The 14,288-nt window shown below is 35.4% G+C and overlaps 1 protein-coding gene across 6 annotated transcripts in view; it reads right to left on the reverse strand.

Moving 5' to 3' along the window:
• FUT8 (fucosyltransferase 8) overlaps positions 1–14,288 on the reverse strand; it is a 330,956-nt gene that overhangs the window by 279,328 nt on the left and 37,340 nt on the right. For all 6 annotated transcript variants that reach the window (XM_027571178.2, XM_027571173.2, XM_027571177.2 and 3 more), the window contains exon 2: positions 1,985–2,082. The gene's annotated coding sequence lies outside the window, so the exon portion shown is untranslated. The remainder of the gene's footprint in view (positions 1–1,984; positions 2,083–14,288) is intronic.

Genomic DNA, 14,288 nt, shown 5'->3' on the forward strand with positions numbered 1-14,288 from the left:
ATGGGGATTACTATCCAGAATATAGAGAGAACTCCTAAGCCTCAACAACAAAAAACAAACAACCCAATTCAAAGACATGAATAGACATTGTCCCAAAGAAGATATACAAATGGCCAATAAGCCCATAAAACGATGTTCATTAGGGAAATGCAAATCAAAACCACACACACACACACACAAAAAAAAAAAAAAAACCCTACAATTTCACACCCATTAAGATGGCTACATCAAAAAACAGAAAATAACAATTGTTGGCAAGGAGGTAGAGAAACTAAAACCCTTGTGCACTGCTGATTAGAATGTAAAATGGTAAAGCTGCTGTAGAAAAAAGTACGGTGGTTCCTCAAAAAATTAAAAATAGAATTACCATAAGATTTAGCAATTCCATTTCTGAATATATATATATATACACCCAAAAGAACGAAAAATGGGGTCTTGAAGAAATATTTGTATACTCATGTTCATAGCCACATTATTTACAACAGCTAAAATGTGGAAGCAACCCATGTCCAACAACCAATAAGTAGATAAGCAAAATGAAGTATATACATACAATGGAATATTATTCAGCTTTAAAAAGAAAGGAAATTCTGTGCTATGCTACAGCACAGATGAACCTCAAGGACATTAGGCTAAATGAAATAAGCCAGCCACAAAAAGACAAATGCTATACATGACTCTCCTCATATGAATTACTTAGAGTCAAATTCATAAAGACAGAAAGTACAATACTGCTTTCCAGGAGCTGGAGGGAAGAGAGAATGGGGAGTTATTGTTTAATAGGTATACAGTTTCAATTTTACAAGATGAAAAGAGTTATGGGAATGGATGGTGTGATGACTGCATAGCAAAGTGAATGTACGTAATACCACTGAACTGTACACTTAAAAATGGCTAAGATGGGGGAGGGGCACCTGAGTGTCTCAGTTGGTTAAACGTCTGCCTTCAGTTCAGGTCATGATCCCAGCGTCCTGGGATAGAGCCCCGAGTCAGGCTCCCTGCTTGGCAGGGAAATCTGCTTCTCCATCTGACCCTCCCCTCTCTAGTGTTTTCTCTCAATCTCTCTCTCTCATAAATAAATTCTTTTAAAAAAATGGCTAAGATGGTAAATATTATGTATTTTGTTGTTATAAATATTATGTTATAGATAAGTATTTTATCACAAAAAAAGAAAAATGTATGACTAAAATAATCACCCAAAACTGGAAACTCCCAAAATGTCCATAAAGTGGTGAATGGATAAACCAGCTATGGTATATCCCCATATGGTAGAACACAGCTCAGCAATTAAAAAAAAAAGAACAAATTACTAGTACACACAACATGAATGAATCCAAAAGCATTATGCTAAGTGAAAGAAGCTAGGTTTTAAAAGCTACATACTAAATGATTCTATTTAAATGACATATCAGAAAAGGTAGACTATAGGGACAAAAAACAGATCAGCGGTTGCTAGGAGTTGAGATGAAAGAGAGGTTGACCAAGAAGAGACAACATGAGTGAATTTATAAGATTATGGGGATGAATATATATTTATCAAAACTCATAGACTGAACACTAAAAACAAATAATAATTTTAATGTATGACTAAAATCTGGACAATAATCAATCCTTTAAAAGTCAGCTACAAAAATGTCCAAAAGCTCTAAGATGAGTTATTTTCAGCACCAAATGTCACAAAACAATGCCAAAAGTACAATATGTACCATATTCAGCCACAGCTTGTTTGTATCTAGCCTCTTAAAGTACAAAGCTTTTAAACAAGGAATAAAACATTTTTTTTTATTTTATGCACTGCAGATTATACACAGTAGGTAGTGCGAAAATGTCTGTTAACTGATACATAATTCAATGAGTTTAGACTGACTTGGTCTTTCTAATTCACTGCCATGTACATACATAGCTTTTAACACAAAATTATCCATTTCTCAACATATTAACTAATAATTAGAATAGGGAAATGTTGTCCACAAAATATACCAACCTGAATTTGTTCAGTTAATCAACAAAGGCAACAGAACACTTGATCTTGAATGAAAATACCACCTGGGTCATGAGTGCTCTCTCAGCAAAAGCAGCAACCTGGAACAACAAACAAACAAATGAAATTCAGCCCCACTCAAAGTTCAGTTAGAGTACCTTCAGTTATTATACCATTTAAAAAATTCCTTTTTCCCCTTATAGTATGTCATAACATGTAAAACTTTCACTTTTTAAAAAGATTTTATTTGAGAAAGAGAGAGAGCAGGGGGAGGGGCAGAAGGAGAAGTCGGCTCCCCACTGGGCAGGGAGCCCAACACAGGGCTCATTCCCAGGACCCTGGGATCATGACCCGAGCCAAAGACAGATGCTTAACCGACTGAGCCACCCAGGCGCCCCCATGTAAAACTTCTATATATTCACTTCTGTAAGCAGTGTTTTTCAAATCCCAATAAAGAAGGGGTTTTTACTTTATTGTACTCAAACACAGTAACACTCAGTGTCTTAATTTGCTTCATGGTTTATCTTAAAATAAGTCAGCACCTATAAAACTTACTTTGTGAACACAAAATTCTTTAATTTTGTCTACTTTTTAACATATGGGGCAATCAGAATTATCTCTCTTTTCAGACTAATGTTCAAAATCTTCTACATCCCTCACACCACAATCAGCTCAACAACCTAATTTCTGACTATCTTCTACAGAGAATTCCATTAAAGCCAATTTAATTTGCTTGTTTTTCACAGAACAATTTTGTCATTCTCAGCTGTCACCCTGCAACACACCATTCCTTGTTTTTAGAACAGGGACTTTTTCTCCCTTATCCTCTTAGTGAATCAACGCATATCCATCAATTTTCTCAAAATCGAGCCTCTCCATTTCTCCCTAAGAGCTGACATAATCACTCTGTACTCCATTAATCTTTGCTAGAATATGTTGTTGCCTTATACATGTGCCATCTCATGTGATCTTCTGATAAGGGACCCTATCTACTATTTCTTTTGCCTCCCTAGTATCTACTACCCTGTTTGACATACAGAAAGTTGACAAGTGAATAGTCTTAATAAAGATTCACACATCAAATGTTCACTGAATATATATGTGCAAGTTCCTAAGTACAAAAACTCAAGAGTAAATATAGCAACACAATACAATCTTCAGAAATACGTCTTTCTGCCAGCAACTTTACTGTTGTTACAACGTGAGATTTTGGATTGACATTATTACTAATTGTGAGAAGCAGTCTTTATCCAATGACATCAAAGCCTACTGAAACCAATTTGTGGTAATTAGAAATAATACTGAAGGCATCATCACCAACTCCAACTCCCGCAGCATAAAGGTAATCCAACTATTTTCACTTTGAATTCCAAAAAAAAATCTATTCTGAGGCAGAACAGCTTATTAATAAGAACATTCAATAAATTTTACTCTAAGCTAAAAATAATAAGGATATTTGTATAGTGCTTTACTATTTACATTATCCCATCTTCTAGATCTAGTTGAAAAAGACAAACCACTGCTAAGTCAACTACTCCAGGGGTCCATAAACAAATCCTAAATGGCCATTAACTATAAAAATCAGCCAAAGCTCATTATTCCTTCCTGTAATTTCACCCAAAAGTCTTTTTACCAACTTCCTGCAATAATCCAGTAGTTTAGGATTTATGCTTCTATTAAGGAGTAACTGGTACCAGATTTACCCTCAGACAGTAAACAACTACAAAACTAGACAAAACATATGACAAACAGTTTATGGACATGGGACAATAATTAGTGTAGATCTGCATTCCATGAGAGAAGAAAACAAGCTAGATAAGCCCTATGAACATCTTGACTTTCTGCCAAGAGACATGTTCTAAACACCACTGTAGGCAGGGAGATTCAAAGGATAGCACAGCAATCTACTTAACTTGAAAAGACAAAGATATAAGTTCAGTAAGCTAAAGGTGACAGGAATTACCGGAACAATGTACCAGAGAGGAGGGGTTATGCAGAAAAAAGCTCTAGACATCAAGGTAGGGGTCCACTTGATTCTAACTTAATACTAATCTACATACACGTAGAGTGAAATTCCACAAGGCCAGGCAAAAAACTGCTGAGGAGCTTAAAAAAAAAAAAAAAAACCCACACACACACACACAAGTGAACAATGCAAGGTTCAAACAGCTGGAGACATTGGAGGTCCCATCCAACCAGAGTAGAGAAAGACTTTGTACACTCTGGGCAATAAGTAGAGACCTCAGCATGGCTAAAAATCAGTCCTAAAATAAAGACTGCTCTCTAATGATCCCAGAAGAACTTAAAAACAACCAGATCCTCAATTTAACATCTGTAACCAGATGATTAGCCAAATGGAAAACCTCATTATTCACAGGACATCAGGTGAAGTACTCAGAAAGGTTCTGCCTCAGGAGTGGGGCGATTAGATTGGTGGTCTATTAAAAGCAATACCTTACAGGATCAAATACTTTCCAAGTAACTTCAATACATTGCAGAAAAAGTTTCAAGAATATTTATAGGAATACAAAAATATCCGCACCCAACAAGGTAAAATTTACAATGTCTTCTTTTACATGCCTGACAAGCATCAACTGATTTCCACGCATGTTTAAAAAAAAAAAAAAAAGGTAAGAAAAAGAAAATACAGCCATAATGAGTAAAAATATCAATCAAAACCAGCCTGGACATGACACAGTTGATAGGATTAGGAAACTAGGACATTAAAAGTTGTTATAAATCTCATATTTCTAGAAGCTAGAAAAAAGGTTGACTATATTTTCAGTAAAGACAAAAAAAGACCCAACCCAAACATCTAAAAATGACAACTAGAATGTTGAAGATGCTTTACCTCAGTGATCAAGATTTTCTACTCTGATGGATTCAGGGCTCTATTCCTGGTATCACTCCAGTATGTGAGCTATGAGTATTGTATTGTTCCTTCAATTCCTTTTGAGTGGCTCTTCCTAGCCTCAAGTAGTTTCTTCCCAAGCAGGCACTGATTAGTACTCAACTGAATTCTTGAAAATTCTCTTGCAGCTCTCTTCTCTGATATTCTGCCCTGTGAACTCCAGCTGCCTTGGCTCCCCACAGCCTCCCGCAGCTCCTTCTCTTTAACTCAGGAAGATTTCTTGATTCCTCCTGGGTTCTACTGACCTGCTCCATGCCTAGAAACTCTCTCCAGGCTAGAGCATTCTTAAGTCTCACTTAATTTATTTCCTGTCGCTCAGGGATCAAAGTCTTTTGCCGCCTGATAGCAAATGTCTTAGAAACTGTTGTTTCATATCTTTAATCCAGTTAGTTTTTTTAGGGTGGAAGGATACTAATCCCTGTTGGTCCATCTTGGCTGGAAGCACTATTTTAATTATTTTGAAGGGGAGCTACGACCTAGATTAATTTTGTGACAGCACTGAATGCTGAAATTTTCCAAAAATTAGATGTATTCAATTAACACCACTCATACATTAATAAGTTATCCTAAAGCATATAATAAATGCATAATATGTGGTAGAAAAGAATAGTAACCATGAAAGTGAAATAGGCAAATACCAGCTGAGCACAAAGAACAGGACCCAGTAATCAAAAATAATAAAAAGCTATTTGTTGGATGCATATTTAACAGCCAATGCAATTAACCTAGAGTAAGGTCTTCTACCTAAAAATGAGGAAAAATTACCTACAGCATGTTGCTGAAGTTGCAGGTGGTCAAGATCAAAAACAAATGATAGGTAATTCCCAAGTTGCTTACCAAGAGGCTTTTGATATAAGCAAGAAAGAGATGCAACCCACACACCCAATCTGCCTGAGGCTGGCTCTTAACTTCTCTGTGTTTCACTGTAAGATCCTTAGTAATCCAAGCTTGCCTACACACTAGCTAAAATGGCTTTTGATGAGGCCACTTCAGAACTTGATACAGTGAATGAAGCCTCATCCAAAGACAGCACCCTCATCATGCAGTTGCTTAGAGACAAACCTAACATTATGGACATCAGACAGTGCAGGAGAAGAATATGATGCTGCAGAAGGGGCAGAAAACTTAAGTGCATATAGGCTGTCATTCTTCTCCCCCTTAAGAAACCTTTTTACACATCTCCATTCCTTATTCCATTTGAATTTCCTATAGCAAAGAAACCCATTCATGTGTATGGAATCAAATGTTTATAGTCTTTTCACACTGCAGCTTTGGGAAAACTCCATTCCTTGATTTGTGTTTGCCTTGGCCTTCCTGGTATGCAGTTACTGCTGTAGAAAAGTATTAATAACTTCATTTCATATAAATGTAAGTAACTTCTAAACATTTATGTAGAGGACTAAAAACGTATCTGGTATTTAAGTAATCTGAACCAGTTCTGCAAGTTATTGGGTTTTGTATTACTGTGAAGATACGAAAATGTAGTTAATTATCACTTAAAAAGTATTCTACATAACTTAATTTCTATTTTCCCTCTCTTACTTTTTTTGAGGGTTTCCTTTTAGTAAGCAACTTTTCCATGCTCTTAATGTATTCCTTTTCGGTAGGAATCCAGAAGTATGAGATTAAATGGAAAAGCATTTGACATTTCTGGGCTAGATATCACGAACAGACATGCCTCCTGTACCCTGTATATGATGGAGGTCTTGTATGTCTATGACAACAGAAGTTTCCTTGTTCATTCATTTGCTGCTATTTAAGTTGACAACTTCCCTTCCTAATAAAATTTACTTACACTCCTGCCTTTGTAGTTCTGGTATTCCCTGTACTATGTAACGGAAGTAGTAATGTTGCCACTAGAATGCAAGCATTGCTTTTGGCAAGTTAAAGTGCAAGTCATTTCTTAATACACTAGAAAGGGAAAGTAAAGTACACAAGTCCACACCTAAAACTTGAGTACTTTTCCATGCAGATTTGTCCACATGTGAGAGGGTGTCCAGTTTGTCTAGTATTGTTATTTAGAGAGTTGGGCCACTATTGTGTGGTCACTGACTGTAGTCCCAAAATAGCCTTATGGAATGTTATGCCTTATTTAACAGCACAGTAACATACAATAAAAAAAGTAAAGAGATCCTTTTATAGTTGTTATTCTTTCAACTAGTCTGAAATCAGAAGGCAAAATACTAAAATTTCCATCAGTTATAATACCATCATTCCTTTTAAATTCCCATGGTAGTTTGAATTTCTAAATCTTTTTCAACTTGCCTTAACACTACCTTTCGCTGTTTTCCCTACCCCATCTCCACAAGACTGTACACCATGAGAGCCAAAACTATGTGTATTCATTTTTATATCCTTTAGTGGTTTCTAACACACTGCCGTCTTGACACCAATTAGTATTTAACATTTTCTGCTCACCAATATCCCTTTTACCCATCTCACAAGGATATTGCAAGGATCAAACAGAGTAATATTTGTGACAGTACTTTGCAAAATAAAAATGTCCTGCAGATGTCAGATGAATTTTATTTCATTATCTATGGCTATCCTAAATCTTAGCTGGCAAGTAGAATGCTCCAGGGAATGAAAGCAGAACTGGTCCTCATGATTAGCATGAGTTTGATGGTGGCTCCACAGCCTCCTTTACTCTGTCCCCTTTTCTACAGGTTCTAGAGTCCACTTAGTCATCATCCCAACAGCATCCCAGCCCCCACATCATCTGGCATTTTTATGGTTTCCAGCACCAGTTCCAGTTCTAGCTCTCAGTCTATAGTTCATAATGACTGGCCTTTTTGCTACAATCTTCAACCAGGCCCTTCCCTTACTGCATAAGATACAGAGAAAAAAATCAACAAGGCAGAGACTTATGACCTAACATTATCTCTGGAATGTTGAATAAAAAATCACTTATGCCTTTTTTTTAAAATGCCAGTATAAATATGTAACCTTGCCTTAGCTGCATGTTAAGTAGGATATGAGGAGCTCAGGATGTCGTGACTTTCAAGATTATCATGACTTTCAAGAATACATTCTGGCATTGAGGAAAGAATCTTAAAACAGAAATGAAGAAGAGTCTTTGAGTCTAGTCCCAGCTCTGAATATCAATTTACTACATGATTTTGGATGTAACGTATCACTTGCCTAGACTTCTAGTTATTCTTCTACAAATGAAAGAACTGGAAAAAATTGTAAAAGTGTCTTGCAGCTCTAAAATTCTGGGAGTAAAAGCCTAAACTGTACCTTGTAGGAGCCATTAAAATTCTTGGGTTTATATACCAATTCACCTTTATGCCTTACTACTAAACACGCCCTCTTCCCCAACAACATTCTAAATAATTCATCTTGACAAGGTATGATTTGAGTAACCAGTTCTAGAAGCAACTGTTTTCTTTAATCTTTTGCTTAAAAATTTTCCAGTCCAAAAACTGATTTTTTTTCATTATTACAAAACAAAGATGTCTTCCTCTAACTCTTTACCATCAAATACAGTGATTATACCTCCCTAATTTACTGGAAACTGAAAAATACAGCTTATATTCACCAAGTTCAGCAATAAACTCACATAAAATGTACTTTCCCAAACCAGTCTTGGACACCTTCAGTCCTACTACATTAAAAAATATTTTGTAGGGTGCCTGGGCGGCTCAGTCATTCAGCTCAGGTCATGATCCCAGGGTCCTGGGATCGAGCCCTGCATCGGGCTCCCTGCTCCATGGGAAGCCTCCTTCTCCCTCTCCCACTGCCCCTGCTTGTGTTCCCTCTCTGTCTCTCTCTGTCAAATAAATAAATTTAAAAAAGTTTTTTTAAATTTTAGAATAGTTTTATATTACAGACAAGTTGCAACATACAAAGAGTTTCCATACACGGCACACCCAGATTCCCCTATGGTTAACATTTTGCATTACTACTGAACACTTGTCACAATTAATGAAAAAAATGTTAATATATTATTACTAATGAAACTCCATACTTTATTCAGATAAACATACTAAATATCAAAAAAATTTCAAAGCAAACTCTTAAAAAGAGCAATGAAAACATAATACAACATAATGAAAGCCACACAGTAAACAGAATACACACAGTAAATATAATAAATAATTGTCAGAGCTAAAAATCTAGCATATCAGTGTCAGTAATAAATACAAAGAGCTTAACTCCTCTACTAAAAGAAAAAAAAATTTTAGATTGGCTCATGAAGTAAAACCCAATTGTGTATTATACAAGGAACACCTAAAAACAAAGTCATTAAGAAACACTGAAAGAAAAAAGATATGAGCAAAGGTATAATGGGCAAATTCAATCAAAAGGAAAACAGAGGTTATGATGTTAATAACTGACAAGGTAGAATTCAAGCCCAAAAAACACCTAGCAAGACAAAACAGGGCTTCTTCTATGTTAAAGGACAAATTAACAATGAGGAAGATAAATCAGTTATGAATACTTTTGCACCAAATAACCCTGTCACAAACTTTATAAAACAAAAATCTACAAAAGCTGTATGAAAAAATTAATAGAAACAGAGCAATAGTAGGTGAAGCTAAAGAAGACCAAAGCAATGTAATCAGTAAGGTAAATTATTGTAACATATTGAACTTGCTATATTGAATTTTGTATATTGATAGAGAAAACAATCTCTTTTCATGTGGACATGTACTATTTACAAAAACTGATCATATATAAGGTCATACAGAAAACCTCAGTAAGTTCACAATAGTAAAAATACCACAAATTATGTTTTCTGATCACAGTGCAATAAAACTACATATGAAAAATAACAAAAAGCCCTTACTCCTGCAGGTTAAAAACTGTTATCTTAAACAACTTTTGAATGAAATGGAAAAAAACAAAATTGTATAATACATAAAAAAAGATAAATTCCAAATGGATTAGAGATCAAAATATAAAAATTGAAACCATGAAAGTCCTATAAGAAAACATAAATGATTTCAAGTATAACCTGGGAATGAGAAGTCAGTCTAGCAGTGATTCAAAATCCAAAAGCAAAAGATACAATTTTTAACTGACATATTCAACAAAAACTATTTTTTAAAGTAGGCATGGCCAAACTTACCTGCCTCCTAACACACAGAGTTTGTAGTATGACTATAACCAAATTAATTGCCTGCTAACACAAAGGCATCAGCCCTTTTATAGAGGAATATAATGGAATTCCATAACATTCATAACATAAAGACTACAATTCAAATTTATTTGACATACAAAGGTCAAGAAAATAAGACCAAACAACAACAAAAAAATACATAAATACCAACCTTACAGAATCAGATGTTGGTATCAATAAACAAGGATTTTAAAAGAGCTATTATAATTATGCTCAATGAATAAAGGAAAATATGCTCATAAACAGAAACCACAGAAAAACAACCAAATAGAAATTCTAGAACAGTAAAGGAATATCTACAATAAGGAGAACACACTGGAAACGACAGTGAACCTAAAGTTTGATCAATAAAAACTTAACTTTCTCAGAACTTACTCATAACTGAAGTGTGTACCCTTTGGCCAACATCTCATTTCCGCCATCCCCCAGCCCCTGGTAACCACCATTTCACTGTCTCTAGGAGTTCAGCTTTTTCAGATTCCACATATGCAATTCAAGTACCTATACTGTATGATACACAGTTACTTGTCTCTCTCTGACTTATTTCACTTAGCATATAATGCCCTCAATGTCCATCCATGTTGTCACATATGATAGGATTTCCTTCTTTCTCACAGCTGAACATTCCATTGTATATATATTATGTACCACACCCCCTTTATCTGTTCATCCACTAACAGATATCTTGGCTATTGTGAATAATGCTGCAAAGAACATGGGAGTGCAAGTATCTCTTCAAGATCCAGTTTCACTTCCCTGGATATATACCCCGAAGTAGGATTGCTGGATCATATGGTAGCCCTATTTTTAACTTTGTGAGGAACCTCCGCACTGTTTTTCATGGTGGGTGTACTAATTTACATTCCCACCAATAGTTCACAAGAGTTCCCTTTTCTCCAGAGCCTTGCCAACACTTGTTATCTCTTGTCTTTTTGATAACAGCCATTATAATAGGTGGAGGTTATATCTCATTGTGGTTTTGATTTGTATTTCCCTAGTGATTAGTAATGTCAAGCATCTTTTCATGTAACTAAGCCTTTTGTAGGTCTTCTATGGAAAAACGTCTATTCAGTTCCTTTGCCTATTTTATAACAATTAAAAAATTTTTGCTATTTAGTTTAAGTTCTTCATATATTTTGGACATTAAATCCTTATCAAATATATGACTTGGAAATATTTTCTCCCATTCCATGGTTGAGGTAAGCTCCTTCTTCTACACTCAATTTGTTGACAGTTTTTATCATGAAAAGGATGTTGTGTTTTGTCAAATACTTTTAATGCATCTACTGAGATGATAAGATCTTTATCTTTCATTCTATTAACTTGGTGTATCACATTTATTGACTTGTGTATGTTGAATCATCTTTGCATCCCAGGGGTAAATCCCACTTGATCATGGTGTATGATCCTTTTAATATATTGTTGAATTTGGTTTGATAATATTTTGTTAAAGATTTTTCCATCTATTTTCATCAGGAATACTGGTGTAAGTTTCTTTACTTTATATTGTCCCTGACTGGCTTTGGTATAAGGGTAATACTGGCCTTGCAATATGAGTTCAGGACTATTTCTTCCTCTTAGAATTTTTATAGAGTTTGAGAAAGACTGGTATTAACTCTTCTTTAAACATCTGGTAGAATTCACCAGAAAAGCCATCTGGGACTAGAGATTTATTTGTTGAAAGGTTTTTGATTACTGATTAAATCTCCTTACTAGTAATTGGTCTGTTCAGATTTTCAATTTTCATGATTTAGTCTTGGTAAGTTGTATGTTTCTGAGAATTTATCCATTTCTCTAAGTTGTCCAATTTGTTGGCATATAATTGTTCATAGCCATCTATGATCCTTTGCATGTCCATGGCACCAGTTATAACATCTTCTCTTTCATTTCTGATTTTGAATCCTCTCCCTTTTTTCCTTGGTAAGTCTAGCTAAGGGTATATCTATTTTATCTTTTTAAAGAAAACAGTTCTTGGTTTCACTGATCTTTTCTATTGTCTTTTTCGTCTCTATTTCATTTATTTCTACTCCGATCTTTAGAATTTCCTTTTCCCTATTAACTTTGGATTCAGCTTGTTCTTCTTTTTTCTAGTTCCTTGAGGTATAAAGTTAGGTCATTTATTTGAGCTTTTTTAAGATTTTATTTATTTATTTGACAGAGAGACACAGCAAAAGAGGGAACACAAGCAGGGGGAGCGGGAGAGGGAGAAGCAGGCTTCCCACAGAGCAGGGAGCCCGATGCGGGGCTCAATCCCAGGACCCTGGGGATCATGCCCTGAGCTGAAGGCAGACGCTTAACGACTGAGCCACCCAGGTGCCCCTGAGCTCTTTTTACTTAATGAGGGTGGTGTTTCTTGCTATGAACTTTTCTCTTAAAACTGTTTTTACTCTATCTCTTAGGTTCTGGTATGCTGAATTTCCATTTGCATTTGTCTCAAGGTAATTTTTTGACTGGTTGTTCAGGAGTATGTTATTTCATCTCCACATACCTGAATTTTCCAGTTTTCTTTTTGTAATGGATTTCTAGTTTCATACCATGTGGTCAGAGAAGATGCTTAATATAGAAAAGCTGTTTTGTATGACAGAATAATAGTAGACAGGGGCGCCTGGGTGGCTCAGTTGGTTAAGCGACTGCCTTCGGCTCAGGTCATGATCCTGGAGTCCCTGGATCGAGTCCCACATCGGGCTCCCTGCTCAGCGGGGGGTCTGCTTCTCCCTCTGACCCTCTTCCCTCATGTTGTCTCTCATTCTCTCTCAAATAAATAAAATCTTTAAAAAAAAAGAAAAATAGTAGACAAATGTTATTACATATTTGTCAAATTTCATAAAATATACAACACAAAGAATGAACTCTAAGCTAAACTATGGACTTTAGTTAGTAATAATGCATTAATATTGGTTCATCAATTATAACAGATGTGTCACTCTAAAATGTAAATAACACGGAGGGAACTGGGGAGCAGTGGGTATAATTAGAGAACTCTGTACTTTCTGATAAATTTTTCTAAGTTTACAGAAAAATTAAATATTTTTTAAAAGATGCTATAAGCAAAATCAAAAGACAGGTGAAAAATTGACAGAAAATATATACAACATACATTACAGATAAAAATTTAATATCCCTAGTATAGAAAGAATTCTTAAAAGCTGAGAGAAAATGAAACCCAAAATCTGACAGAGAAATTGGCAATAGATAATTCACAGATAATAAAACACATTAAAACTGCCCTTAAACATACAAAAAATGTTCAACCTCACTCATTACGTTGACATGCCACTTTTTACCTATCCCCCAAAATTTTAAATATAATATTCTGCTACCAAAACTACAGGAAAACAGGTACTCTCATAAATTGCTGGTGATAAGGTAAACTAGTACAATGCTAATGGAGAAAAATTTAGCAACATCTAATAAAACTTATAGGGTATTTAACTTCTGACTTAGCAATTTCACTTCTAGAAATTTACCCTACAAAAAAACCCCAAAAGTATACAAACATATATGCACAAAGTTATTCATTGCAGCATTGCTTTTAATTGCAAATTAATAGAAAAACCTTAAATGCAAAAAATCTTAAATTGGAGCATGGTTGAGTAAACTATTACATCCATACAATCAAGTACTTTGCAACTATAGAAAGATGAGGAAGATCAGTGACTTCCAGGATATATTAAGAAAAAAAAAGGGGCTCCTGGGTGGCTCAGTCGTTGGGCATCTGCCTTTGGCTCAGGTCATGATCCCGGAGTCCTGAGATCGAGTCCCGCATCAGGCTCTCTGCTCAGCGGAGAGCCTGCTTCTCCCTCTCATTCTCCCTGTCCCTGCGGCTCTGCCTACTTGTGCTCCCTCTCTGTCAAATAAACAAAATCTTTAAAAAAAAAGAAAAAAAGTAAAAAGCAAAGAATATTTATTGTATGTAAACTTTGGAGTATGAAGGGGAATTAAGAAAATATCCATGGATCAGGATAAAATAAAATAAAGATTAAACAAGAAAATTGTAAGATTGGTTACTAGCAAGGAATGTATATCAGTATCTGTGGCTGCTGTAACAAATTACCACAAACCTGGCAGCTTAAAACAAATTTACTCTTAACAGTTCTGAAGGCCAGAAATCCACAATCAGTTTCACTGAACCGAAATTAAGGTGTCAAAAGGGCCTCACTCCCTTAGGAGTCTCTAGGAAGGAATCTGTTCCTTGTCTCTTCAAGCCTCTGGTGGCTGCCAACATTCCTTGGCTTGTATCTACATCATTATAATCTCTATGATCATACTGC

The sequence above is a fragment of the Zalophus californianus genome, chromosome 6 (genome assembly GCF_009762305.2).
Source record: "Zalophus californianus isolate mZalCal1 chromosome 6, mZalCal1.pri.v2, whole genome shotgun sequence".
NCBI lineage: Eukaryota > Metazoa > Chordata > Mammalia > Carnivora > Otariidae > Zalophus > Zalophus californianus.